Raw genomic sequence first — 26,919 nt, 5'->3', positions numbered from 1 at the left:
GTAGTGATCTGAAGGGGCAGGGTTACACCTGAATATTTATGGCAGCAATGTTCACAATAGCTAAATTATGGAAATAAGATAGAGGCCCATCAACAGATGAATGGATAAAGAAGATGTGGTATGTATATACAGTGGAATACAATGCAGCCATCAAAAAATGAAATATTGCCATTTGCAATGATGTGAATGGAACTGGAGGATATTATGCTAAGTGAAATAAGTCAATCAGAGAAAGACAGTTATATGATCTCTCTGGTATGAGGAATTTGAAAGGCAGGGCAGAGGTTTGTGGGGAGAAGGGAGGGAAAAATGGAACAAGATGGGACCAGGGAGAGAGACAAACCATAAGAGACCCTTAATATCAGGAAACAAACTGAGGGCTGCTGGAGGTAAGGGAAGGGATGGGGTGGCTGGATGATGGACACTGAGGAGAGTATGTGCTATGGTGAGTGCTGTGAATTATGTAAGACTGATAATTCACAGACCTGTACCCTTGAAACGAATAATACATTATATGTTAATTTAAAAAATCAATGGAACAAAAATATATATATTTATTCTAGGTGCTCAATTCCAATCCATTAATCTACATGGATATCTTCACGTTAATACAACACAGTCTTGGTTACTGCAGCTTTATAGTAAGATTTGAAGTCAAGAAATATCAGTCTTCCAACTTTGTCCTTCTTTTTTGAGTTTGCTTTGGCTATATTGGCACCTTGCATTTTTGGTTTTCCACAGAAGGCAGAAAAATATTTTATTCCAGTAGATGGCATAAATAAGAAAGTCATCCTGAAAATATACTTTGGTGTAATTCTGTTGGGACAAATATTGCCTCAGAACATGCTCTCCTACTGACTGCCCCCACTGGATTCTGTCCTCTGACAGTTAAATACTTCACTGAGTCCCTTGCTGTGACTAGGCAGGAGTCATCTTCCAATTCACAGGTTCCCAGGAGAGAGCAATGTATTTCCCAGAAGAATAGCACTTTCTAGCCCAGAAAAGTGCATGAACGTTGTACAGAGTCAGCACAGTTTAGGTTTAAGTAGGCACATAATTCGTTGAAATGTAAAGAAGTGACAGAGAAAAATACTGAATTATAGAGTAAGATATTCAAATGTGGTGAGAATATTTAAGGCAGCTGATGGTGGAAAGAGGCAAGTCAAAGAAGGTGGTCTGGGTTTGGAGTTGACTATGCATCTACAGGAATTCTCTTCGTGACCTCAATGATGGAGTACTGGAGAGCGGGTCTGCCTCCATAAGGCAGATGATACCTGAGGTATCAGATGGTTTCATTTTGTCAACTGTGGTCCAAAGAGAGGGTTGAGTTGGGCCGGAACTGCAACTGGCAAAAGAGATAGCAGCAAACTGAACAGGTTACCAGCATGGTGATAATAGCTTCCCGGTTGGGACCCTTAGGGATAAACCAAGGCACGCAGAAGCCAAGGAAGCCCCAGAACACACTTATCAAGATAAGAGGCACCGTGAGGCTGTTATACGCTATGGTTGCCGCTGGAGCTATCAGCCCCTGCCCAGCTGCCTCACTTTGGTCCCACCCGGAAGTGTCCAGCACCTAGCATTTTCTTAAATAATTTTTTCTATTTATTTTTATTTTTATTTATTTTTTTCATTTTAAGTTTTTATTATTTCTTTTATTTTTAATTTTTAATTATTTTTTAAAATATTCTTTAGCCCCCTTGCATTTTTATATGAATTTTAGAATTGGCTTGTCAATTTCGCATAAAAGTCATGAGGAATTTTTATAAAGTTAGCAGAGAATTTATAGATCATTTTGGAGAGTATTGCCATCCTAGAAATATTAACTCTTTTGATCCATGAAAATGAAATTTATCTTCCTTAATTTCCTTCGGTGATGTTTTATGGTTTCCATGTACACATTCTGCACTTTTTGCTCTATTTATTTTTAAGTATTTTATTCTTTTTGACACTATTGCAAGTGAAATTGTATTTTAACTTCACATTTAAGCTGTTCATTTTTAGTGTATAAAAATAAAACTAGTATGTATATTTCTATCACATCCTACAGCATTCTAACTTTTTTAATTGTCTCTAACAGTGTTGGGTATATGTGAGGGTTGAAGATTGAACTTTTCAATATATAATATTAAGTCATTTAAAAATACAGTTTTGTTTCTTATTTTTGTATTTGGATGACTTCTATTTATATCTCTTGCCTAATTACTCTTGCTAAAACTTCTACTACAATGTTGAGTAGGACCAATAAAAAAAGACATCCTTGTGCTTTTCCTGATCTTAGAAGAAAAACTTTCAGTTTTTCACCATTTTGTATGCTGTTTGTATGGATTTTTTATAGCTGCTCTTTATCACATTAAGGAGTTTCCCTTTCCAAAACTCTGTTTTTGAGTTTAAAGTTTTAATCTTAAAAAGGAATTGTATTTTGTCAACTGCTTTTTCTTTATCTATTGAGATGATAATACAGTTTGCCATTTATTCTATTAGTATGGTGAATTCCTTTGATTTTTATATGTTGAACCAACTTTGTATTCCATGTGGCTTAAATTAGATAATGACGATAAAATGGAAAAATTCCTAGGAACACATAAACTATCTATCTGAAACGTATTTTATATGCACTTGGGAAAAAAAGTGTTCTTCTCTTGATGGGTGGAGTGTCTGTTAGGTCTAGCTGACTTACGGTATTGTTCAAGTCTATTCCCTTATCTACCCTTTGTTGAGTTGTTCTACCCTTTGCTGAAAAGTATGGTATTGAAGTCTCCAACTAATAACATTGAATTGTCTATTGCTCCCTTTAATTTTTCAGTTCTTGCTCCATGTGTTTCAGAGTTTCTTGTTTGGTGCAATTATGTTCATAATTGTTATATAATCTTTATGGATTGATCTTTTTACCAATAAAAAATGTCCTTTTTCCAGATAGAATAGTTGTTTTTAGATTATATTTTGTCTGTTATTAGTATAATTACTACTATTCTCTTTTGATTATGGTTTGTGCCATTATCTTAGTCTTTTCACACTAATATAACAAAATACCATAGATTGTGTGGCATAGAAGCAGCAAAAATTTATTGTTCACAGTTCTGAAGACTGAGAGTTCAAGATCAGCGTCGCAGCATAGTCAGGATCTGGTAAGGTCCCTTTTCCAGGTTGGAGAATGTTCACTTCTCACTGTATTCTCACATGGTGGAAAGGGCACGAGTCTTTTGTAAAGGCACTAATTCCATTCATGAAAATGCTGCTATTATTATCTAATCAACTTCAAAAGGCCACCTCCTAAAACTGTCACCTTGAAACAATATTTCAACATATAAATTTTGAGAGGACATTAACTTTGAAACTATAGCAATAATGATTTTTCCCTTTTCTTTTCAAAATCTTTGAGTCTTTGAATCTAAAGTTTGTAACTTGTAGACAGCACACATATGGATTTTTTTTATTCATTCTGCCAATCTCTGCCCCCTTTTTTGGAGTTTTAATCCATTTATTATTTAAATGCATTTATTTTCAAATTCCAGTGTAATAAATGTAGAGTGCTATGTTAGTTTCAGGTGTGAAATATAGTGATGCAACAATTCTATATATTCTTTGGTGTTCATCATGATAAGTGTACCCTTAATATCCTGCACCTATTTCATCCATCCCCCACCCACCTCCCTTATGGTAAAACTAGTTCATTCTCTATACTTAAAAGTCTGTCTTTTTGGCTGTCTATTTTTTCCTTTGCCGTGTCATTTGTTTTGATTCTTATATTCCACATATGATTGAAATCATGTGATATTTGTCTTTCTCTGATTTATTTTATTTAGCACTATACTCTCTAGATCCATCCATCACGTTGTTGCAAAAGGAAAGACTTCATTCTTTGTTGTGGCTGAGTAATATATATATATATATGAGTTACATCTTCCTTATCAATTCAACTATCAGGGGACACATGGGTTGCCTTCATCTTTTGACTACTGTAAATGATGCTGCAATAAACGTAGGGGTGCTTATATCTTTTCAATTTAGTGTTTTTATGTTCTTTGCACAAATACTAGTAGTAAAATTACTAGATCATATGGTAATTCTACCTTTAATCTTTGAGGAAACTCCACACTGTTTTCCAGAGTGGCTGTGGTGTTTGCATTCCCACCAAGAGTGCACAAGGTTTCCTTTTTTTCTACATCCTCATCACCACTTGTTGTGCCTCGAGTTTTTTATAGTAGGCATTCATGCCAGTGTGAAGAGATTTCTTATGGCTTTTGATTTGCTTTCCCCTGATAATTAGTGATGTTGAGCATCTTTCTGTGTGCCTGTTGGCCATCTACATGTCTTCTTTGGAGAAATGGCTGTTCATAGCTTCTGCACATTTTTCAACTAGATTGTGTTTGGGGCATTAAATTGTATAATTTCTGTATATAATTTGGATATAACCCTTATCAGATATATTATTTGAAATATCTTCTCCCATTCAGTAAGATATCTTTAAGTTTTGTTGATTGTTTCCTTTACTGTGGAGAAGGTTTTCTTTGGTTTCCCTTACTTTAGGACACATATCTAGAAAAAAGTTGTTATTACTAACGTCACTCAAATTACTGCCTTTACTTTCTTCTAGGATTTCTCTGGCTTCAGATCTCATGATTAGATCTTTAATCATTTTGAGTTTATTTTTGTATATAGTATAGAAAGTAGTCCAGATTCATTCTTTCTCATGTGACTGTCCAGTTTTTCACATATGAATTAAGGAGATTGTCTTTTTCTTATTGCATATCCTTGCCACTTTTGTCATAGATTAACTGACTAATAAATTCGTGGATTTATTTCTGGGGTCTTTATTCTGTTCCATTGATATATGTTTCTGTAATTGTGCCAGTACCATATTGTTTTGATTACTACAGATTTGTTCTTAATCTTGAAATCTGATATTGAAATACCTCCAGTTGTGTTCTTCTATTTCAAGATTGCTTTGACATTTTGAGGTATTCTCTGGTTCCATACAATTTTAAGATTGTTTGTTCTGGTTTGGGGAAGAATGCTGTTAGAATTTTGATAGGGATTGCATTATATTGGTAGATTGTTTGGGCTAGTATGGGTATTTTAGCAATATTTGTTCTTGCAGTCTGTGAGCAGGAAACATCTTTCCACTTGTTTGTGTCATGGTCAGTTTCCTTCATCAGTGTTTTATAATTTTCAGAGTACAGGTCTTTTACTTCCTTGATGAAGTTTATTCCTAGTTATTTTACTATTTTGTGCAATTTTAAATGGGATTGTTTTCTTCTTTTCATTATTTTCAATTAACCAACATTAGTCTCTGATGTAGTATTCAATGATTCATTAGTTGCATATAATACCGAGTGCTCATCACATCACGTGCCCTCCTTAATACCCATCACCCAGTTATCCCATCACCCCATCCTTCAACTCCCTCCCTTCTGTAACCCTCAGTTTGTTTTCCAGAGTGTCTTCTTAACTCACTTTCTGCTGCTTCACTATTGGTGTGTAGAAATGCAATAAATTTCTGTACATCGATTTTGTATGATGTGACTTTACTGAATTCATTTATCAGTTCTAGTAGTTTTTTGATGCAGTGTTTAGGGTTTTATGTATATAGGATCATGTCATCTTCAATAGAACATTTTTTTTCTTCCTTACCAATTTGGATGCATTTTATGCGTTTTTGTTGTCTAATTGCTGTGGCAAGAACCTCCAGTACTATCTTCAATATAAGCAGTCAGAGTGGGCATCCTTATCTTGTTCATGATCTTAGAAGTAAACCTCTTAGTTTTTTCCCCGTTAAGTGTGATATTAACTGTGGGTTTTTCATATATGGCCTTTATTATATTGAGATATGTTCCTTCTAAGCCTAATTTTGTTGAGGGTTTTTATCATGAACTAATGTTGTACTTTGTCAAATGTTTTCTCTGTGTCTAATGAAAGAATCATATGGTTCTTATCCTTTCTCTTATTGATGTGATGTATCATGTTGATTGATTTGTAAATATTGAACCAAAACTTGCAACCCAGAAATAAATCCTACTCAATCATCGTGAATGATTTTTTAAAATGTATTTTTGGATTCTGTTAGCTTGTAATTTATGGAGGATTATTACATCTATGTTCATCAGGGATATTTGCCTGTAGTTCTCTTATTTATTTATTTTTTATTTTTTTACGATTTTATTTATTTATTTGAGAGAGAGCATGAGCAGGGTGAGGGGTAGAGAGAGAAGCAGACTCCCTACTGAGCAGGGAGCCTGATGCAGGGCTCAATTCACAGGCTCCGAGGTCATAACCTGAGCCAAAGTCAGACACTTAACTGACTGAGCCACCCCAGCAACCCTGTAGTTCTCTTTCTTAGTGGTGTCTTTATCTGATTTTGGTATCAGGATAATGCCAGTCTTATAGAATGAATCTGGATGTTTTACTTCCTTTTTATATTTTGGAATAGTTTGTTAGAATAGGTATTATCTCTTCTTTAAATGTTTGGTACAATTCATCTGTAAAACAAGAATCTGGTCCTGGACTTCGTCTGTTGGGAGATTTCTATTACTGATTTGATTTAATTGCTGGTAATCAATCTGTTCAAATTTTGTATTGCCTTTTGACTCAGTTTTGGGAGATTATATGTTTCTAGGAATTTATTTGTTTATTCTAGGTAGTCCCATTTGTTGGCATATAATTTTTCATAATATTGTCTTATAATCCTTTGTATTTGGTGATGTTGGTTGTTATTTCCCCTCTTTCATTTCTGATTTTTGAGTCTCCTCCCTTTCTCCTTTAATGAGTCTGGCTGAAGTTTCTTTTTTTACATTTTTTTAATCTATTTAAATAACCAGCTTCTAGTTTTGTTGATGTGTTCTATTGTTTTGTTTTTTGGGGTTTTTGTTTGTTTTGGGGTTGGTTTTAGTTTTTTATTTTGTTTCTGCTCTAATCATTCTTATTTCCTTCTTTTACTGGTTTGGGGGATTTCTGTTCTTTTTCTGGCTTCTCTAGATGTAAGGTTAGATTGTTTATTTGAGGTTTTTCTTGCTTCTTGAAGTAGGCCCATATTGTCATCAATTTCCCTCTCAGAACGGCTTTTGTGCATCCCAAAGATGTTGGAATTTTGTATTTTCATTTCCTTCTTGTATTTATGTTCAAGCATTTTTTTAATTTCCTTTTTGATTTCTTGGTTAACCCATTCATTGTTTAGTTGCATATGTTTAACATCCATGTATATGTGTCCTTTCCAGATTTTTTTATTGTGATTGATTTCTAGTTTGATAACATGGTCAGAAAAGATGTGTGATATGATTTTTTAGTCTTTTAGAATTTGTTGAGATTTGTTTTGTACCCTAATATGTGATCTCTTCTGAAGAATGTTTCATGGGCCCTTGAAAGAATGTGTGTTCTATTGTTTTAGGATGGGATGTTCTGAATATTTCTGTTATGTCCATCTGGTCCAATATGTCATTCAAAACCACTGTTTCTTTATTAGTTTTCTGTTGGAATGATCTATCCATTTATGTAAGTGAGGTGTTGAAGTTTCCTGTTATTTTTGTGTTACTGTTGATTACTTCCTTTATGTTTGTTAATAGCTGCTTTATGTCTTTGGGTGCTGCCATTTGGGTGAATAAATATTTAAAATTGCTATATTTTCATGTTCAATTGTTCCCTTTATTATGTATAGTGTCCTTTTTTTGTCTCTTGTTACAATCCTTGTTTTAAAATCTCTTTTGTCTGAAATGGGTCCTGCTACCCCAGCTTTCTTGGCATTTCCACTTGCATGATTAATGTTTTCCAGACCTTCACTTTCAATCCACATGTATCTAGATCTGAAATGAGTCTTTTATATGCAGCATATTAATGGTCTTCTTTTTTTTACCAATTCTATCACCCCATGTCTTTTTGATTAGAGCATTTAGTTCATTTACATTCATAATAATTATTGCCATTTAATCACTTGTTTTATGGTTATTTTGCAGTTCTTCTCTGTTTCATTTTTCAATTACTCTCTTCTCTCATGGACTGCTGTCTTTTATTTATTTATTTATTTATTTATTTATTTATTTGATAGACAGAGATCTCAAGTAGGCGGAGAGGCAGCCAGAGAGAGAGAGAGAGGAAAGCAGGCTCCCTGCTGAGAAGATAGCCTGATGCAGGGCTCGATCCCAGTACCCTGGGATCATGACCTGAGCGAAAGGCAGAGGCTTTAACCCACTGAGCCACCCAGGCACCCCGGATTGCTGCCTTTCTTTAGTGATACACTTGTATTCTTTTCTCTTGTATTTTGCATATCTATTATTGGAATGTGATTTGCATTTACCATTAGGCTTATGTATAACATCTTATGTCTATAACAGTCTATATTAAGTAGAAGTTTACTTAAGATTGAACCCATCCTGAAAGCAGTAATATTTACTCCTTCCCTGTACCACCACGCTTTAGTTATGTAGTATCATACTTTATATCCTTTTATTTTGTATATTGCCTGAGTTTTATAGATATGCATAATTTTACAGCTTTTGTATTTCTTACTTTTCTTACTCTAGCTTATGGTCTTTCCTTTCCACTCAAAAAATTCCCTTTTACTTTTCTTTTAAGGTGGATTTATTGGTGATAAATTCTTTTAACTTTCGTTTTTCTGGGAAACTCTATATATACTTCTATTCTGAATGATCACTTTGATGGATAGAGTATTCTGGGTTGCAGATTGTTTTTCCTATCAGCACATTGAATATATCATGCCACTCTCTTTTGTCCTATAAAATTTCTGCTAAAAAAATTAGCTGATAGCCTTCTAGCATTTCTCTAGTATGTCTGTTATCTTTTCATTTGCTGCTCTTTAAAATTTTTATTTATTATTACTTCTTGCCCTTTTAATTATGACATGTCTTTGTTTCAACCTCTTTGGGTTCCTTTTGTTGGAGACTCTATGGGCCTCTTGGATCTGGATTTCTTTTTCTTTCCCTAGATTAGGAATTTTTCAACTATTATTTCTTCAAATATATTTCTTGCTCCCCCTTTGTCTTTCTTTCTTTCTGGGATCCCTATAATGTGAAATTTTTATGCCTGATGGAGTCATTGATTTCTCTATTTTCATTTTTTATTATATTTTTCCTTTCTTCTGTTCAACTTGATTGCTTTCCCTTACTCCATCTGCCAGGTGGCTGATTAGTTCTTCTGTTTCCTCTAGTCTACTGTTTATTCCCTCTAGTGTATTTTTAATGTCAGTTATTGAGTTCTTCATCTTTGATACATTCTTTTTTAATGATTTCTATCTCCTTGTTGAAGGTTTCGCTGAGATCCTTCATTCTTTTCTTAAGTACAGTATCTTTATCACCATTACTTTATTTTTTTTTTTTTCCTGTGAAGAGCTTGTTTATTGGCGGTGATGGAATCCGTGGTTCCAAAATGAAGAGCTGGCTTATTGGGGTGGAGGGACTGGTGACTTTCAATGTCAAGTTCAGGTTCTCAGTCCTCAGGCACCTGTGCATGAATCTGCAACAGGAGTCACCTCGCTGCAGCGAGGCTGGGCCAGGTTAGGGCCCCATATCACCATTACTTTAAATTCTCTATCAGGCATATTACTTATCTTTATTTCATTTAGCTCTCCTGTTGTGATTTTGTCTTGTTCTTTATTCTGGAACTTATCTTTCTGACTCTTCATTTTCTCTAACTCTCTGTATCCATTTCTATGTGTTGGGAAAATCAGTATGTCTCCTGCTCTTGAAAATAGCGATCTTATGAAGGACAGGTCCTGTATTGTCTTTCAGTGCAATATTCTCTGTTCACCAGAACCTGGCACTTGAGGGGTATCTCCCATGTGCATTGCATGCACAATACTGTTATGGTTGAGGTGTGTATTCAGTCATCTTTAATGGTTTCCTTTGCCTGTTGTGGGCAGGGTTTGGTCCCTTTGTTGTTAATGAGGCAGCCTAGGACTGCTTTGGACTTGAGTTGCATCAGACCAGGTGTTTTCCAGAACTGCATACCACTGTCCTGCAGTGTGCTTTCCCTGTGTTTTTCCCTGAAAGGCTTCCACTTGTAAGGGGGGTTTGCAGTCAGACCAGATGTCTGCTCCCAGCCCACTGCTAGGGCTGATATCAAACTCATATGTGTGTGGTTATCTCCTCTTCTCCCCAGGGCAGGGGTTGCTTTGGAGTGTTGGTCACAGTTGGCTTTGCTTGCACAATGCAGTGTTTGTGAAATGCTTTGGAGAACTCTTTCAGAGGATGGTTTCATGGGGATAGATCTGCAGGAGAACGTGGGAGTGAGGCACACTGTTAGCTGGCTAGGTAGAAGTGTTTGTGCTAGTCCCTGCAGGTGTCTGGGTGTCTCTGTGGGGGCACAAGTAGTGCCTGCCAACTCTTTTGTTCTTAGAGAATTCTCCTAAGGATTGAAGCCCCTCCAACATATGTTCTGAGATCAGAAAATAAATCTCCTTCCCATATACCTGAGGCATTTTCAAACTGCTGCTTTTATGCTGTATCTCAGAGGATTTTTTGTTATGCTTACTTTTAAGGGTGGGGACACAGTTTTCTACTGCTCTCCAGCTCTCCCAGGGCTGAGTCTGCTGATATTTAAAGTTCCAGGTGTTAAGCCTCATTGATTGAAAGATCTCATGAAGTTAAGCTTCTTTTATTTTCAAAGTCAAATGTTACAGGGAATTATCATCCCAGTGCTTGCAGATCCATCATGACTAGGGTTCCCAGGTTGGAGTCTGCTCCTCTCTTTATTCTGTACTTGTGGTATCCCTCCCTCCCATGGATAGTCTCATTTTGGTTCCTGACTGTATCTCTGTCTTTCCTACTGTTTCTGATGTGGCCTCTTCTCTAAATTACCTGTGGAGAGTCTGTTCTGCCTGTCTCTGGGTCATTTTCTGGATGATTTACACTGCTGTGGGCAATTCTTTATGTGTATCTATGGACTAAGGTATGCTTAGGATCTTTCTATTCCACCATTTTACCCAGAAGTCTAATAAATGTACTTTTAATGTAATTACTGATAATGTAGAATTTTCATTTGTCAATTTGATGTTTTTATATGTTTGATGTATTTTTTGTTGAACTAGTCATCCATTACTGCTCCCTTTTTGTTTCATAGATATTTTCTAGGCTACCATTTTGAATCTTTTTTTTTTATTTCTCTACTATATGCTTGTTACATTTATGTTTTCCCTAAGAATTACAATTAACATGTAAATTTATAACTACCTAGTTTATATCAATACCAACCAACTTGGTTTCAATAGTATACAAAAATTCTGTTTCTCTATTCCCCCATTTCTCTATTCCCCCAACTTTAATGTTAGTATTGTCACAAATTACATTTTTATACACTGTGTTCTATCAACATTAATGGTTTTTATTTTATGCAATTATTTTTAAATCATTTAGGAAAAATAGTGAAAAAAATTTAAACAGACTTATATTTACCTGTGTAGGTACTTTTACTAGTATTTTTTGTTTGTTTGTGTGAATTTGAGTTATTGTTTGGTGCCCTTTCATTTCAGACTAAGGACTCCCTTTAGCATTTTTTGTAGAGCAGTTCTACTAGTGACAAAATTTCTCAGTTTTTGTTAACCTGGAAATGTCAATTTCTCCTTCATTTTTGAAGGATAGTTTTGCCAGATATAGAATTTTTCAGTTCAGGGATGCCTGGGTGGCTGAGACAGTTAAGTGTCTGACTTTTGGAATCGAGGCCCATGTCAGACCCTGCACTCAGTGCAGAGTCTGCTTGTCCCTCTCTCTCTCCTTCTGCTCCCTCCCCCAGTCGTGCTCATTCACAAATAAATAAAATCTTTAAAATAAAAGAAATTTCAGTTAATAGTTTTTGTTCTATTTTCTTTCAGCTCTTAATATGTTATCCCAATACTTTTGGGTCTCCATGATTTCTGATGTTACTTGTATTGAGAATTACTGATAATCATATTGAGAATTATATGTACAAAACAAGTTGTTTACTCTTGCTGTGGTAAAAAACTGTGGGCATCTTTTGTTTTTTACCAAATGACCCCATGGAAAAATCTCTTAGCATTAAGCAAACTCCTAGTCAGGCCAAATAAAGACAAGCTATATAAGTGGCAATTCCAGGGAAACACCAGTCAAATGATGGTTCACTTGAAATGAGACTACAGGATCTCCAAACCTAATCTGTTTCCTAAAGTAGCTGCCAAGGTGCTTGTTTTCACCCCAACTGCAGGTAGTAGTGTTTCAAGGCTACTGAGGAGACTGGGAGAGAAGATGGGAGTACTGCAAGTTAAAATTCTACAGAATTCTCTGTTATTATCAAGATTTATTGGAGCACCTGTGTGGCTCTGTGGGTTAAGCCTCTGCCTTCAGCTCAGGTCATGATCTCAGGGTCCTGGAATCAAGCCCCACACTGGGCTCTCTGCTCAGCAGGGAGCCTACTTCCCTCTCTCTCTCTGCCTGCATCTCTGCCTACTTGTGATCTCTCTTGCTCTGTCAAATAAATAAATTTTAAAAAATATTATTTTCTTTATAGAGTATCTAGTTTTCTGGAAAAAATTAATTTCCATAGATCTAAAAATATTAATTCTGACATATTTTGTCTTTCATCTCATTGCTCTATGGAGGAGAAAAATTTTGGAAGTTCTTATACCACCATTCCTCCTGATATCACTAAATTAAAATCTATTTTATAATGCTCAACTTGTAGTCCCAAAATCTGGATCATCTCTGATTCTTGTTCTGTGTATTTGTCTCTTAATTTTGGGTTTGTTTGTTTGATTGTTTTTGCTTCTTCCTCTGTTTTATAGTTTTTAATAGACTTCTGGTTAAAAGATATATAAGAATAGTAGAGATTGAAGTAAATATCATTTGCACAAAGAAATGAGCCCACTTCTCTTAGGTCATTGCATTTAGAGTTTGAGACAATCAAGTCAGTAGTTAATCCGTATTTGGGTTTTGTGACTACTGCCATTATCTTCAGTGCACCATAGGTTTCAAATTACTCCAGCAATGGGCTGTCCTAATTTTGTGCTTAGTGTCTATCTGTGGCTCAAGAAGGTTTTTCTTGTTGTCCCTGTTCTCTCTCCAGCTTTAATTACTACCTGCATGCCTATGCTATGGAGGGAGTCTTTCTCCATGGTCTTGATCCTCTCCAAGTAGCAGACTTTTGGTGCTTGTTATTTGGAACTCTGTTCTTGGTGGACTCGATAGGGGTTACTTATTCTCCTGACCTAGTCTAAGTCTTGGGTGGGGGTTGAGTTCTTGAATATCAGGGTGAGGATTTCTCAGAATCCCAGTTTCTCTTCCCATGATCGTCTATTATGCCTTGTATCGAGAGTAGGCATTTAGTAGAAAAGAATTTTCTTAATCTTCACATGATAGCAGTGGTAGAGTATTCTGAGATTGAGATGTTTTCCTGTCCTACCTCCAGGCTCAAGATGGCTTTTGATTCTACCCTTCCCCCTAGCATGGTGGATCTTTGCTTAATTCCTTGGGGGTGGGAAAAAGATTTCCAGTTACTCTTTCAGAATTCAATGTTTTTTTTCTTCTATACCCCCTCAAGCAGCTTAAGGTTTATACTTTGTATAGAAGGGTCAAAAAAAAAAGGTGATTTTTTTGTTGTTGTTATTACTAGTGACTTTCAATCACCTTCTTTACCTCTTTCTCTTTCTCTCCTCTTTCCCAGTCCCCAAATTTTTTCATGATTATTTTATGAATACCCCCAGGGAAAAGTTTGTGAGATATTTTAGACTTGCTTTGTATCAGGGGGCTCCCATTTATTCTAAACTGATACACAAACTCCTATGAGGCCTTTAGGCATTAAAATTTTAACTAATCAATTCTTTCCCACTTTTATGATACTTACCTTTTTTTTTTTTCCTCTTTATGCTTTGTCAAAGATGGAATAATTCATGTTTCTCATCTCTCCTTGAAGGGGCTTGAAATCATTTGGCATTCAGGTCCTTTTTAATTTTTTTTAGTTTTTTAAATTTTTATTTAAATTCCCATTACTTAACATACAATGTAATATTAGTTTCACTGTGCACAGTATAGTGATTCAACAATTCCATACTCACCGGTGTTCATCACAAGTGCACTCCTTAATCCCCATTAATGATGATTAAGGAATCATCCCCCCACTCATCTTGCATCTGGTAACTATCAGTTTGTTCTCTATAGTTAAGAGTCTGTTTCTTGGTTTGGCCTTCTCTCTATCCCCCCTCACACACTTTGCTTGTTTGTTGACTTGTAACCTCAGCTCTTTCATGGGTTAGAAAAATTGATTTGGAGATTCCAGTTCAAGAAGATGATGTAGAAGAATCCTGAATTCATTTCTGTCCATAGACATACTGCATCTACAGCTATAGACAGTACAACTTCTTCTTTAAAAAATGAAATTACTTGAATGATTACTACACAGTTGGTAAATGAGAATGAGGAAAAAAAACACCTAAACAAGTAGGAGAAGTTGAGACACAATCTGATCATTAGCCCCACCCACAGAGCAGTGACCAAAAATTGGTAGTAAACTCAAATTCTCAAGCTTCTCCCTGAGGGGCTAAAAGCTTGAATTCCACATCTGGCACTCCAACTTTTAAGTTCTACACCTGAGAGGTGAGCCTACAAAAATATATCTATCTTTAAAAGTCAGTGGGTCTTGCTTCCAGAAGACTCATAAGGCTGAGAAATGATTTTTAAAGGGCCAATGCTTGTGGATCCATCCACCCCAGGGTTCAACACAGAGGCAGCTGACTGAACAGCTCCAAACTTTCTAAGAAAGACATTAATTTACCTATTTTAAAGCATTTTCTATGAGGCAGGAATATAATTTAACACACATCTAGGGGTCTACTAAAATATTCTGCAAGGACAGAGACCAGCAAGTATCATATTTGCACTCTTCCTCTTCCTTATTCCAGGTCATTAGTATCCTCTGGAGATTAGATTGTATAATGGTCAGGAACCCCAGTTATTGTGGCTGACAAGCAGAGGACACCTCTAGATCACCTGGCTCTAGGAGCCATTGGGTTTATGTTTGCAGTTTCCATAAGACTGTAACAGAGAAAAAGTTCTTTAACCAACTGCTACTCACAGCATACAGGCACAGCAGAGAGATGACAGATTAAAGCATCCAGTCATTATATGAAAGAAGCTTATAGTAACAGGAAAAGAAATGAAAGTATAAATCCCACTGGCAAAGGTAAATATATAGTAAAATTCAGAAAATATACTGTCAAAAAGGTGATGAGACAACAATTTATAAAGCTATATGAAGGCAAAAGGATGAAGTAGTAAAAATAACAGTAAATGCAGTAATTTCTTAAGGGATGCCAAAGATAAGAAGATGTAAATGGTGACATCAAAAACATAAATTATAGTGGAGAGTAAAAATGTAGAGCTTTGTAATATAATCAAACTCAAATTATCAACTTAAATTAGATTGACATGTATCTCTTTTTTGATTTGCATAATGGTAAATACACACAAATAGAAACATAAAAAGAGAAATGAATTTGAGCATACAACTTCAGAAAATCATCAAATCACAAAGAAAGAGACCATAAAAGAGAAGAAAGAGAAAAAGAAGAAGAAAGAAACAAAGGAATTATAAAACAGCCAGAAAAAAATGAAAAAAATATAATACAGACATACATAGCAATAATTACTATAAACATAAATGGACTACGTTCTCTGACCAAAATATATTGAGTGCTGAATGGTTTAAAAACAAGATCTATATACCATCTATATACTATCTAGAAATGACTCACTTCAGATGTAAGGACTCACAAAGAGTCAAGTAGAAAAGATGGAAAAAAGATATTCTACGTTAATGGAAGCCAAAAGAAAACTAGGGTAACTAAACTTATATCAGACCAAATGGACTTTAAGAAAAAGGTTGTGATGAGGCAAAATCATTACATAATGATAAAGGGGTTGATACAACAAGGATATATAACCTTTGTAAATTTTATGCAATCAACATAGAAACACATCTATACACAAATCAAATATTAACAGAAGTAAAGGGAGAAATAAACAGCAATACAATAATAACAGGGAACTTAAATGCTACACTTTTATCAATAGATGTATCATACAGACAGAAAATCAATAGGGAAACATTGACCATAAATCACATTAGAGCAGATGGACTCAATAAAATATAGAGAACATGTCATTCAAAAGCAAGTATATAGACATTCTTTTAACGTGCATATGGAACATTCTTCAGAATAGATCTTATTTTAGTATTATTAAAGTTAAGAATATTGAGATTATATCAAGCATCATGTGTGACCACAATTATATGAAATAAAAAGTTACATGAAGAAAACTGAAAACTGCACAAATGAGTGGAGATTAAACAACATGATACTGAACAACCAGTAGGTCAAGGAAGAATTTTTTAAAAAGAGAAAATATTTTTAAATATCTTTATGCAAATGAAAATGGAAATACAACATATGAAAACTGGGATATAGCAAAAGCAGTTCTAACAAGGAAGTTCAGAGCAATAAATGCTTATATAAAGAAACAGAAAACATCTTAAATAAACTATCTACACACCTTACAGAACTTGAAAAAGAAGAATAAATAAACCCAAATTTGGTAGGGAAAAAAATGACAAGAGCAGAAATAAATGAAATGGAACTATAAAAACAATAGATTGATACAACGAAACTAACAGCTGACTTTTTGAAAACATAAAATTGGCAAACTTTACCTAAACTCATCAAGAAAAACAGTTCACAGAATGCAAATGAAATCAGAAATAAAACAGGAAAGAACTTGGAAAGATGGCAGAGTAAGAGGACCCTGAGTTCACTCTGTCCCACATTTACAACTCGATATCATACACATCCAAGTGGAAAAGTTAGAGAGTGATCCAAAGACAGACAGAATGAACTACACAATTAAATAAAAGGAAGAAGCTGTATCTGAAAGTTTAGGAAGGTCAGAAACACAGGAGGCTGCCTGCAGCAGGGAAGGAGATGAGTGCACATAAATGGCAGAGAATGGGCCCTCACACCAGTGAGCTCACACAGAAAAGACTAATCCCACCGTGTTTGGCTTTAAACACCAGAAAGACTAATTTCCATGAACTTGTAAAATCCGTGGGACTTGGAGCCTTGAGCTTTAAAAGTTAGCTGACTCAGCACTGGGCAAGCCAGAAGGGTTAATGATAGCTAGGTCACCACCCTTAGAGAGACAGCAGTCTGCATGGAAGGGCAACATAAAAATGGCAGTTTACAGAACACAGGTGTGAATGGGAGTTGGATCTGTTCATACTGATTTCAGAGTGTGTTGGTAGACTTCTCTGAAAATGAGGGAGTCGGCAGGTACCATTTTCCTCCCCCACCCCCTAGCACAAACACAGAAACACCTAAGGGAAGCAAGACTACACAGACACTTGCTACCTAACCTTCTAGCAGAGGACGCCACCCACAAATACTTTCCACTCTTCACCCACTCCAAGCCTACTAACCTAGGCCCTGGGCTCAGAGCTAAAGTCCAGCCACCACATGAACAACATTTGTTGAGTGCCACATCTATGCCCAACCATGTTCCCCCACCCACCATCTTGACCCACACCCAGCTTCATGCTCCCAGTTGCCCCAACACACAGCCCCAATATGCCACATGATTTTGGGGAATCCAGGAAAGGACTAGTGGCTTGGAGCAAATTTGTTAACACCACTGTCCCATTCCCAAGTCTCCCAGCAGGACTCAGAGCAGGACTGTCTGTGTCCCATTAACACCACAGAGTGTAAGCACAGCCAAGAAAAGGCAGAGAGTCAGTGCACACAACAGCACTGACAGTAAAATGACATAGACACAACAACAGGGCATAAGAAAGGTGCATAGGATACTGTCCTGAAATGCCAGGTTCTGGTGATCAGGGTACAGTGCACTTCAGGGGATGACAAGAACTCCTCTCCATAAAGTCACTAATTTCAAGAACAGAACACACAGCTGACTTTCTTAAGACAGAGAAACAGAAACAGAGAGTCAGATGAAAAGGAGGGGACACAGAAATTTATCCCGAATGAGGAACAGAAAAATACCACAAAAAGAGATATAAGTGAAACAGATATAAATAGCATGCCTGATAAAGAGTTTAATGCAATGATAAGAAGGTTACTCAGTAGATTTAAGAAGAGTGGAAAACATGAGTGAGATCCTGAACACAGAAATAATGAATAACATACCAAAGATAGAGGGCTCAATAAACAAAACAAGAAACATGTTTGATGTAATGAACAGCAGGATGGAAGAAGCAAAGGGAACAAATTGTGACTTAAAGACAGACTAAAGGAAAGTAATCAAGTTGAACAAGAGAAAAAAAGAATATCACAAAACGAGAATAGAAATTGGGAACTCAGTAACCCCAACTTATGTAATAACATTCTTATTATTGGAATCCCTGAAGAAAAGGAGAGAGGAAAGGGGGCAGAAAATTTATCTGAAGAAAAAACACCTAAAAACTTCCTTAATCTGGAAAAGGTCACAGATATCCAGACCTAGGAGGTACAAAGAATACCCATCAAAATCAACCAAGCAGATCCACATCAAGACATATTTTAATTTCACTGACAAACAAGAGATATAAAGAAAAAATCTTAAAAACAACAAGATAAAAGATGTGAGTAGCTTACAAGGGAAAATCATAAGGCTAGCAGGATATTTTTGAGCAGAAATATTGCAAGACAGAAGTCTAATTTTTTGACTCTTGTAACAGTGTTTCTTTAACATTTTGTTACTTTCTAGATAAGAATTGCTGGTCCTTCTTTCTTTTCACATCCATTTGCATGATAGATGTTTCTCCATTCTCTCACTTTTCATTTATAGGTGTCTTTAGGTCTAAAATAAGACATTATGTAATCATCAAGGGAAAATCCAGCAATAGGTAAAATATTTGTAAGTACTTTCAAACCCAATATAGAAGCACACAAATACATAAAACAATAACAAATATAAAGTAACTGATCTATAGTCATAAATTAATTGTAAGATACTTGAGCACCACACTAATTTAATGGACTGATCATTTAAACATGAAATAAACAAGGACACAATAACTATGAATGACACACTTGAATAGAAGGACTTAACAGATATACTTAGAACATTCCATCCTAATACAGAAGATACATTCTGTTCAACTACACACAGAACACTGTCCACAATATATCACATATTAGCTTACAAAACAAACCTCAATAAATTCAAGAATATTGAAATCATACCATGCCTACTTTCTGACCAGAACGATATGAAACAAGAAATCAATCACAAGAAAAAAATCGGGAAAGACTGTAAACACATGGAGATTAAATAGCATGCTACTAAACAGTGAATGGGTCAAAGAGGAAATAAAAGAGTAAACAGAAGAGTACATTAAAACAAATGAAAATGAAAACACAATGGTCTTTTAAGAGACAGCAAAAGTGCTTTTAAGAGGGGAGTTTATAGGAATACAGGCCTATCTCAAAAAACGCGAAAACTCTCAAATAGAAAACCTAACAATGCACATAAAGAAGCTAGACAAAGAACAAAAAACATATCAAAACCAGCAGAAGGAAAGAAATAATAAAGATCAGAGCAAGAAAAAAGGATGTAGAAACTAAAAACACAATAGAACAGATCAATGAAACCAGGAGCTCATTCCTTGAAAAAAATCAATAAAATCAATAAATCTCTAAGCAGACATATCAAGTAAAACAGAGAAAGGATTCAAATTAAAAACAAATGAGAGAGGAGAAATAACAACCAACATAACAGATATATAAACAATAAGAGAATATTATCAAATATTATATGCCAACAAATAGGACAATCTACAATAAATGGATGAATTCCTAGAAACATAGAAACTCCCAAAACTTATACAGGAAGAGATAAAAATTTCAACAGACCAATAACCAACAATGGAATTGAGTCACTAATCAAAAAACTGTTCACACTATTCTACCAAACATTCAAAGAAGAAATAATACCTATTCTCCTGAAGCTGTTTCAAAAAATAGAAACAGAAGGAAAACATTCAGACTCTCTCTATGAAGCCAGCGTTACCCTGATCCCCAAGCCAGCCACAGACCCCATCAAAATGGAGAATTTCAAACCAATATCCCTGATGAATATGGATGCCAAGATTCTCAACAAGATCCTAGCTAATAGGATCCAACAGTACATTAAAAAGATTATCCACAGAGGAGGAGGGGCAAGATGGCAGAGAAGTAGGAGACCCTGTTTCAATTGGTCCCCTAAAGTGAGCTAAATATCTACCAAAACACTCTGAACACCCATGAAATCAGCCTGAGATGAAGGATTATACACTTCTAGATCTCTACGGGGGCAGAAGACACCAGTAGAGAGGTAAAGTGGAGCGGGAATGATCGGACTGATATGGGAGGATAAACAGAAGGGGGAGGGAGCCTCCAGAAGCAACTCAAGGGAGAGTAATACCCCAATATGAAAGTGCCCTGTGACTTGGGAACAGCATTAACTTGGAGTGTGGTTAAAAGCACTCAAAAAGAGCAAAAGATCTTAAGGGGCAACTGGTGGAATCAGGCGGTCATGGGCACGGGGCTAAGCCCATGGACCCAGGATGGCCACCACCGGTGACCACCCATACTAGAGCGAGTACAGTGGCAGAGCCTCCAGTTCCCAGTCCCAGAGCCCCCCGGATTGCCAGGCATGCACCACTGCTTAGCTAGGCACCCTCCCACCCTCACATGAGGGAGTCTGATGTGGGCACTAGCCTGCACTCTCTAGAGCTACAGCCTTTTGTGCTCTGCATGCATTACACTATGAGGGTCTAAACCGAGCTCCCCAACCATGCCTGAGAGAGCCTTGTGTGGGTGCTAGCCAGTGGTCTCTAGGACCAGCGGAGAGTCTGGACACTCCCAGCCCGGGGTTGAAGGAACTCAGCACTTGGTCTCTGGTCAGGATCTCTTGGTGGGCAGCAACCTGCACAACCATGAGGTCTGGACCCCAGACAGCAGTCCCGGTAAAGGCAGTCACTGGAAGAGAGCTCCCTGGACCAATATTGCTCATGGTTTTAGTGGCACAGGGGTGCAAAGACAAGGGGGAGCTTTGGGCGACCCCTGAGTTTGGTGGCTGGGGACTTGCATTGCCTGTGGGAAGTTGCAAGGCTCAGTGCAGTTTGCAGAGCGGGAGTCTGTGTGTTCTGGACCACCCAGAAGGGAGCAGACTGAGGCTTCTCTCTGAGACCAAGGTCTGGGTGGAGTTTGCTTTCCACTAAACCTCCAAAAAGCCAAGAAAAGCCACCAAAGAACAAAAACCTCCAGAGAATAAAAGCCTGAAAAACCAGTTTCCATAGACCCAGGCCCCTTGACAGGGGGCAGGAGGACTCAACCCAAGCAAGACTGCCTGAAAAACAATGTGTCAGGCCCCTCCCCCAGAAAGACCGCCAAATGAAAGAGAGGACAACCACCAAAGGGTCCCCATTAAACTGTAAAACCCCAATATCAGGAGAAAAAACAAGATATAAAGCAGCTGATATTCTCTTAAAACCTGTAAATTTCATAGATACAACTTTTACTTTTAATTTGTTCTCGCTATTCTTGTCCTTTTGAATTTTTAACCTACTTACCATTACAACTAGAGTTTCAATAGAACATATTCCATAATAACCTTTTAACTCGAACTTTTTTCATACATATAAATATGTTTTTCTTTTTCTTTTCTATTTTTTAATATACATACAGATGTAAGCTTCAGGGTAACCCTCTTTCCCTAATCAATCCTACCCCTATATACAAACCAGTTCCAAACTCCCCTTATCTCTGGAAAGTTCAATCCTTTAACAAAGATATCAAGGTATGCCAAAGTAAATTTCCTCACCCACATCCAGGATTTTTAAACATCCTCCCATCTTTTTCTTCTGTCAGTATTTCTGTGTATTTGTTTTTGTTCTGGTATTCTATAAATCTTATTCCTGGGGTTCATTTTGTCTGGGTTACTTTATTTGATTTTTTTGCCATTTACTTTTGTCACTTTTTTTTTTGTCCATTTTCATTTCTATACTCTATAAATCTTACCTTTGGAGCTTTCTCTCTTTTCTTTTGGATTAGTGTGGCCAATGGTTTATCGATCTTATTGATTCTTTCACAAAACCAGCTTCTAGTTTCATTGATACATTCTACTGTATCTCTGGTTTCTACCTCATTGATCTCTGCTCTAATCTTGATTATTTCCCTTCTTATGTGTGGAGTTGGTTTGATTTGTTGTTGATTCTCCACTTCTTTAAGGTGTAGAGACAGCTGGTATATTCTGGATTTTTCAATTTTTTTGAGGGAGGCTAGGATTTCCCCCTTAGGACCACCTTTTCTGTATCCCATAGGTTTTGGACCAAAGTGTCTTCATTCTCATTGGTTTCCATGAATTGTTTAAGTTCTTCTTTGATCTCCTGGTTGATCCAAGCATTCTTAAGCAAGGTGGTCTTTAGCTTCCAGGTGTTTGAGTTCCTTCCGAAAATTTCCTTGTGATTGAGCTCCAGGTTCAAAGCATTGTGATCTGAGAATATGCAGGGAATAATCTCAGTCTTTTGGTATCGGTTGAGTCCTGATTTGTGACCCAGTATGTGGTCTATTCTGGAGAAGGTTCCATGTGCACTTGAGAAGAATGAGTATTCTGTTGTTTTAGGGTGGAATGTTCTGTATATTTCTATGAGGTCCATCTGGTCCAATGTGACATTCAATGCTCTTGTTTCTTTATTGATTTTATGCTTGGATGATCTATTACTGAGAGAGGCATGTTAAGATCTCCTACGATTAATGTATTCATATCAATATGACTCTTTATCTTGATTAACAGTTTTCTTATGTAATTGGCTACTCCTATATTGGGGGCATAGATATTTACAATTGTTAGATCATCTTGGTGGATAGTCCCTTTAAAAATGATGGAGTGTCCTTCTGTATTTCTGACTACAGTCTTTAGTTTAAAATCTAATTTATCTGATATGAGAATCGCTACCCCGGCCTTCTTTTGAGGCCCATTGGCATGAAAGATGCTTCTCCATCCCTTCACTTTCAGTCTGTGTGTATCTTTAGGTTCAAAATGGGTCTCCTGTAGAAAACATATGGATGGGTCCTGTTATTTTATCCAATCTGCAACCCTGTGTAATTTTATGGGTGCATTTAGGCCATTCACATTGAGAGTGATTATTGATAGATATGTTTTTATTGACATCTTGTTACCTTTGAAGTCTTTCTTTCTGTAGATTGTCTCTATATTTCTGTTCAATGATATTTTTAGGATTTTTTCTCTTTTATAGAACACCTCTTAATATTTCCTGCAGTGTCAGCTTGATCATTGCATAGTCTTCTAAGCCTTGCCGGTCTTGGAAACTCTTTATCTCTCCATCCATTTTGAATGTCAGTCTTGCTGGATAAAGTATTCTTGGCTGCATGTTCTTCTCATTTAGTGCCCTGAATACATCTTGCCAGCCCTTTCTGGCTTGCCAGGTCTCTGTGGACAGGTCTGACGTTATTCTGATGGGCTTTCCTCTGTATGTAAGGAGCTTCTTTGTCCTAGCTGCTTTCAAGAGGGTCTGCCTACAATTATAATTCTTCCTTCTTACTATTAGGTGTCTCAAGGACTTTCGAGAATCTATAATCTTGGGGGGAAACCGTTCTGTCTCTAGTACATGAACGCTGGTTTCATTCGTGAGATTGGGAAAATTTTCATGGAAACTTGTTCCACTCTATCATTCCAATAATTCTCATACTGGAACGTTTCATGGCATCATTTATTTCCCTGATTCTGTTTTCATGGCTTCTAAGCTGTTTGTTCCAGGCTTCCTCCTGATCCTTTCTCTCTATCTGTTTGTCCTCCAGATCACTAATTCTATCTTCTGTCTCAGTTACCCTAGCTTTTAGAGAATTTAGATTAGATTGGAACTCATTGAGAGCATTTTGAACATCATCCCTCATGGCTTTCAGGTCTTCCCTAATCAATTCCATTTGGTCATCCATGGCATTCTCCAATGTAGCTATTGCCTGGATAATTGTTAGCTTGAATTCCCTTTCCTACATATTGTCTATGTCAATAGCCATTAGCTCTGTTGCAAAGGGCCCTGCTTCTGAATTTTTCTTCTGTTGGGCATTACTCCTCCTAGTCATTTTGGTGAGAGATGGCTGAATGGATGTAGCTGGATGTATCAACTGTGGTGCAGTCAAGGTGCACCCTGGAACGCTTCTGAGCAATCAGGATTCCCCACCCAAATGAGAGAAAAAAAGAAAAGAAAAAGAAAAAAAGAGAGAGAGACGTGAAAAAAAAGGGAAGGTAAAAGAGAAGGCTCAGCCCAAATGGGCCCCAATGTAAGATTTATGAAGTATATAAACAAAAACAGACAAACAAAAAGACTGACAAATGTATATGACATGAGAAAAAAAAAAATATATATATATAAAAGCAAAAAAAGGGAAGAACCTCGTCCAAAAGAACCCCAAGTATAAGATTTATATACTGTTAGGACAAACACAAATACACTGAAACACTGATGGAAGAAAGAGATGGGAGAGTGGTTATAAATTCTCAGTGTGTGCGAGGAAGGTTATTTTGATTCTTCCTGGATGTATCTTGATATCTTTGTTGAAGGACTCAACTTTCCTAATATAAAGGGGGATTAAAAGTTGGTTTACCTTTAGAGGAAGCATTGATTGGGGAAAGGGGATCACCTTGAAGTTTAACTCTATATGAATATTAGAAAATAAAAATAAAAAAAGAATAAACTAGACTAAACTAAACTAAAATTTTAAAAAATTGAAAAGCAAAGGAAAACATGGGTATATGTTTCAAAAAGTTCAGGTTAAAATGTTATTATGGATTTTGATGTACTGGACATCTCACTGTGATGGTCAATAGGTTAAAAAATTATCTATATAAAAAAAATGAACCACAATAGTTGGAACAAGTTAAAAATGAAAGTTGTATCTAGGAATTAGTGGTGGTTGTTCTCTTGTCGTCTTTTTTTTTTCCTTTTTCTTTTCTTTCCTGGTTGGTTTTCTGGGGGAGGGGCCTGCCACTTGGGTTTTTAGTCAATGATGTTCCCTGAGTTAAGTCCTTCCACCCCCATCAAGGGGGTGGGCTCTGAGGAAACTGGTTTTTCAGGCTTTTGTTCTCTGGAGGTTTTTATGTTGGTTCATTTGTTTCCTCTCACCTTGACAGCTTTTGATGGTTTTTGGAGGTTTAGAGGAAAGCAAACTGCAGCCCAACCTCCCTCTCAGAGAGAAGCCTCAGTCTGATCCCCTGTGGGTGCTTCAGAGCACATAAGTTCCCCCTCGGCTGCTTGCAGAGCAGGTTCTGAGTCGCGGTCCCTGGGGACGCAGGATCTCCTGCTTGTACACAAAACCACGGCAGCGGTGGCTGTCTGGGGAGCTCCATTCTGCCAGAGAGGTTCCAAACAGCGATCACACACTGAGATTTTCCCGCAGGCCCGGGCTGGGAGTGCCTCATCTTTCCGGGTCCGAGAGCACCAGGCTGACGCCTGCACACACTTCTCCCAGGGGAGGGTGTGCGGCACGCACGTCTCAGGCTCTGATAGCACGGCGTGGCTTTCTGCCATCTGGCTAGGCTCCCAGCTCCTCACGGGAGCTGAACCCAACTCATTCTCAGGCATGCTGGCAGCTCAGGGACCAAGACCTGGTTTCTCCGCCACACTCTCTCTAGTTCAGCACCAGGGGTGGCTGTCCTGGGTCCGGGCACTTAAGCCCCTGTCCCTGCCACCCCGATTCCCACAATTTCCCCCCACTATCCTTTGCTCTTTTTGAGTGCTTTCAACCAGTCTCCAAGTTAATGCTGGTCCCCAGATGCAGTGCACTCTTGTATTGGGGTATTACTTTCCAATGGGTCACCTCTGGTGGCTCCCTCCCCCTTTTGTTTATCTTCCGATATCAGTCTGATGTTCCCACTCTGCTTTACCTGCCCACTGGTGTCTTCTGCCCCTGTAGAGATCCAGATGTGTATAATTTTGATCTCAGGCTGATTTCATGGGTGATCAGAGTTCTGTGGTAGGTAATCAGCTCACTTTAGGATACAGGTTGAAACGCGCCTCCTCCTACTTCCCCGCCATCTTGTCTCCTTGATGGAAAAGATCACCCATCTATTAACATCTGGATAATGTCCAAAACAGCTTCACAAATTGATTTGCCAGCAATGACTTCCCAAAGTAATCTGTCAGGCCTGCAGCACTCACTGCTTTCTTGAAGCCTCCAGAGGTCCTGGGACATCCCTGTGTGGCAGCTCTTCCATCAGGGCCTCTCAGATGGGACCTGAGCTGCCCCAGACTTGGTCCAGAAACACTCTCTCTCTCGTTCTACCTCTCTTTTTCTCTTTTATTTTCTTTCTTTTTGGTGGTGATTTCTGTTTGCTCAGAGGCATTCCAGAGTGCACCTTGCCTGGATCGTGGTTGATATATTCAGCTACACATCTCTTCAACCACCTCTCACCAAAATGACAAAGAGGAGGAACACCCAACAGAGGAAACATTCAGATACTGTGCCTTTTCCTTCAGAATTATTGGATATGGACATAAATAGTATGTCAGAAAGGGAATTCAGGGTAACAATTACCCAGGCAATGGCGAGATTGGTGAAGACCATTAGTGGCAACACAGAATCCCTAAGGGCAGAAGTGACAGCTGATATGGCAGAAGTTAAAAATGCTATCAATGAGATCCAATCTAATCTAAATACACTAACAGCTAAGGTAACCAAGGCAGAAGATAGAATTAGTGATCTAGAGGACAAACTGATAGAGAGAAAGGATCAAGAGGAGGCATGAAAGACAGCTTGGAAGCCATAAAAACAGAATTAGGGAAATAAATGATGACATGAAACATTCCAACCTCAGAATTATTGGGATCCCTGAGGGGGTGGAGAAAGAAAGAAGACTAGAAGATATAGTTGAGCAAATTCTTGATGGGAATTTTCCCAATCTAGGGAATGGAACCAGC

General features: G+C 37.4%; 1 pseudogene; it reads right to left on the bottom strand.

The window, feature by feature from the left end:
* Positions 1–1,192: 1,192 nt before the first annotated feature.
* LOC116856926 lies at positions 1,193–25,584 on the bottom strand (annotated as a pseudogene).
* Positions 25,585–26,919: the final 1,335 nt, after the last annotated feature.

Source organism: Lontra canadensis, unplaced genomic scaffold (assembly GCF_010015895.1).
Source record: "Lontra canadensis isolate GAN:19392208 unplaced genomic scaffold, GSC_riverotter_1.0 scaffold114, whole genome shotgun sequence".
Lineage (NCBI taxonomy): Eukaryota > Metazoa > Chordata > Mammalia > Carnivora > Mustelidae > Lontra > Lontra canadensis.
This window is presented reverse-complemented; position numbering and strand designations above follow the sequence as displayed.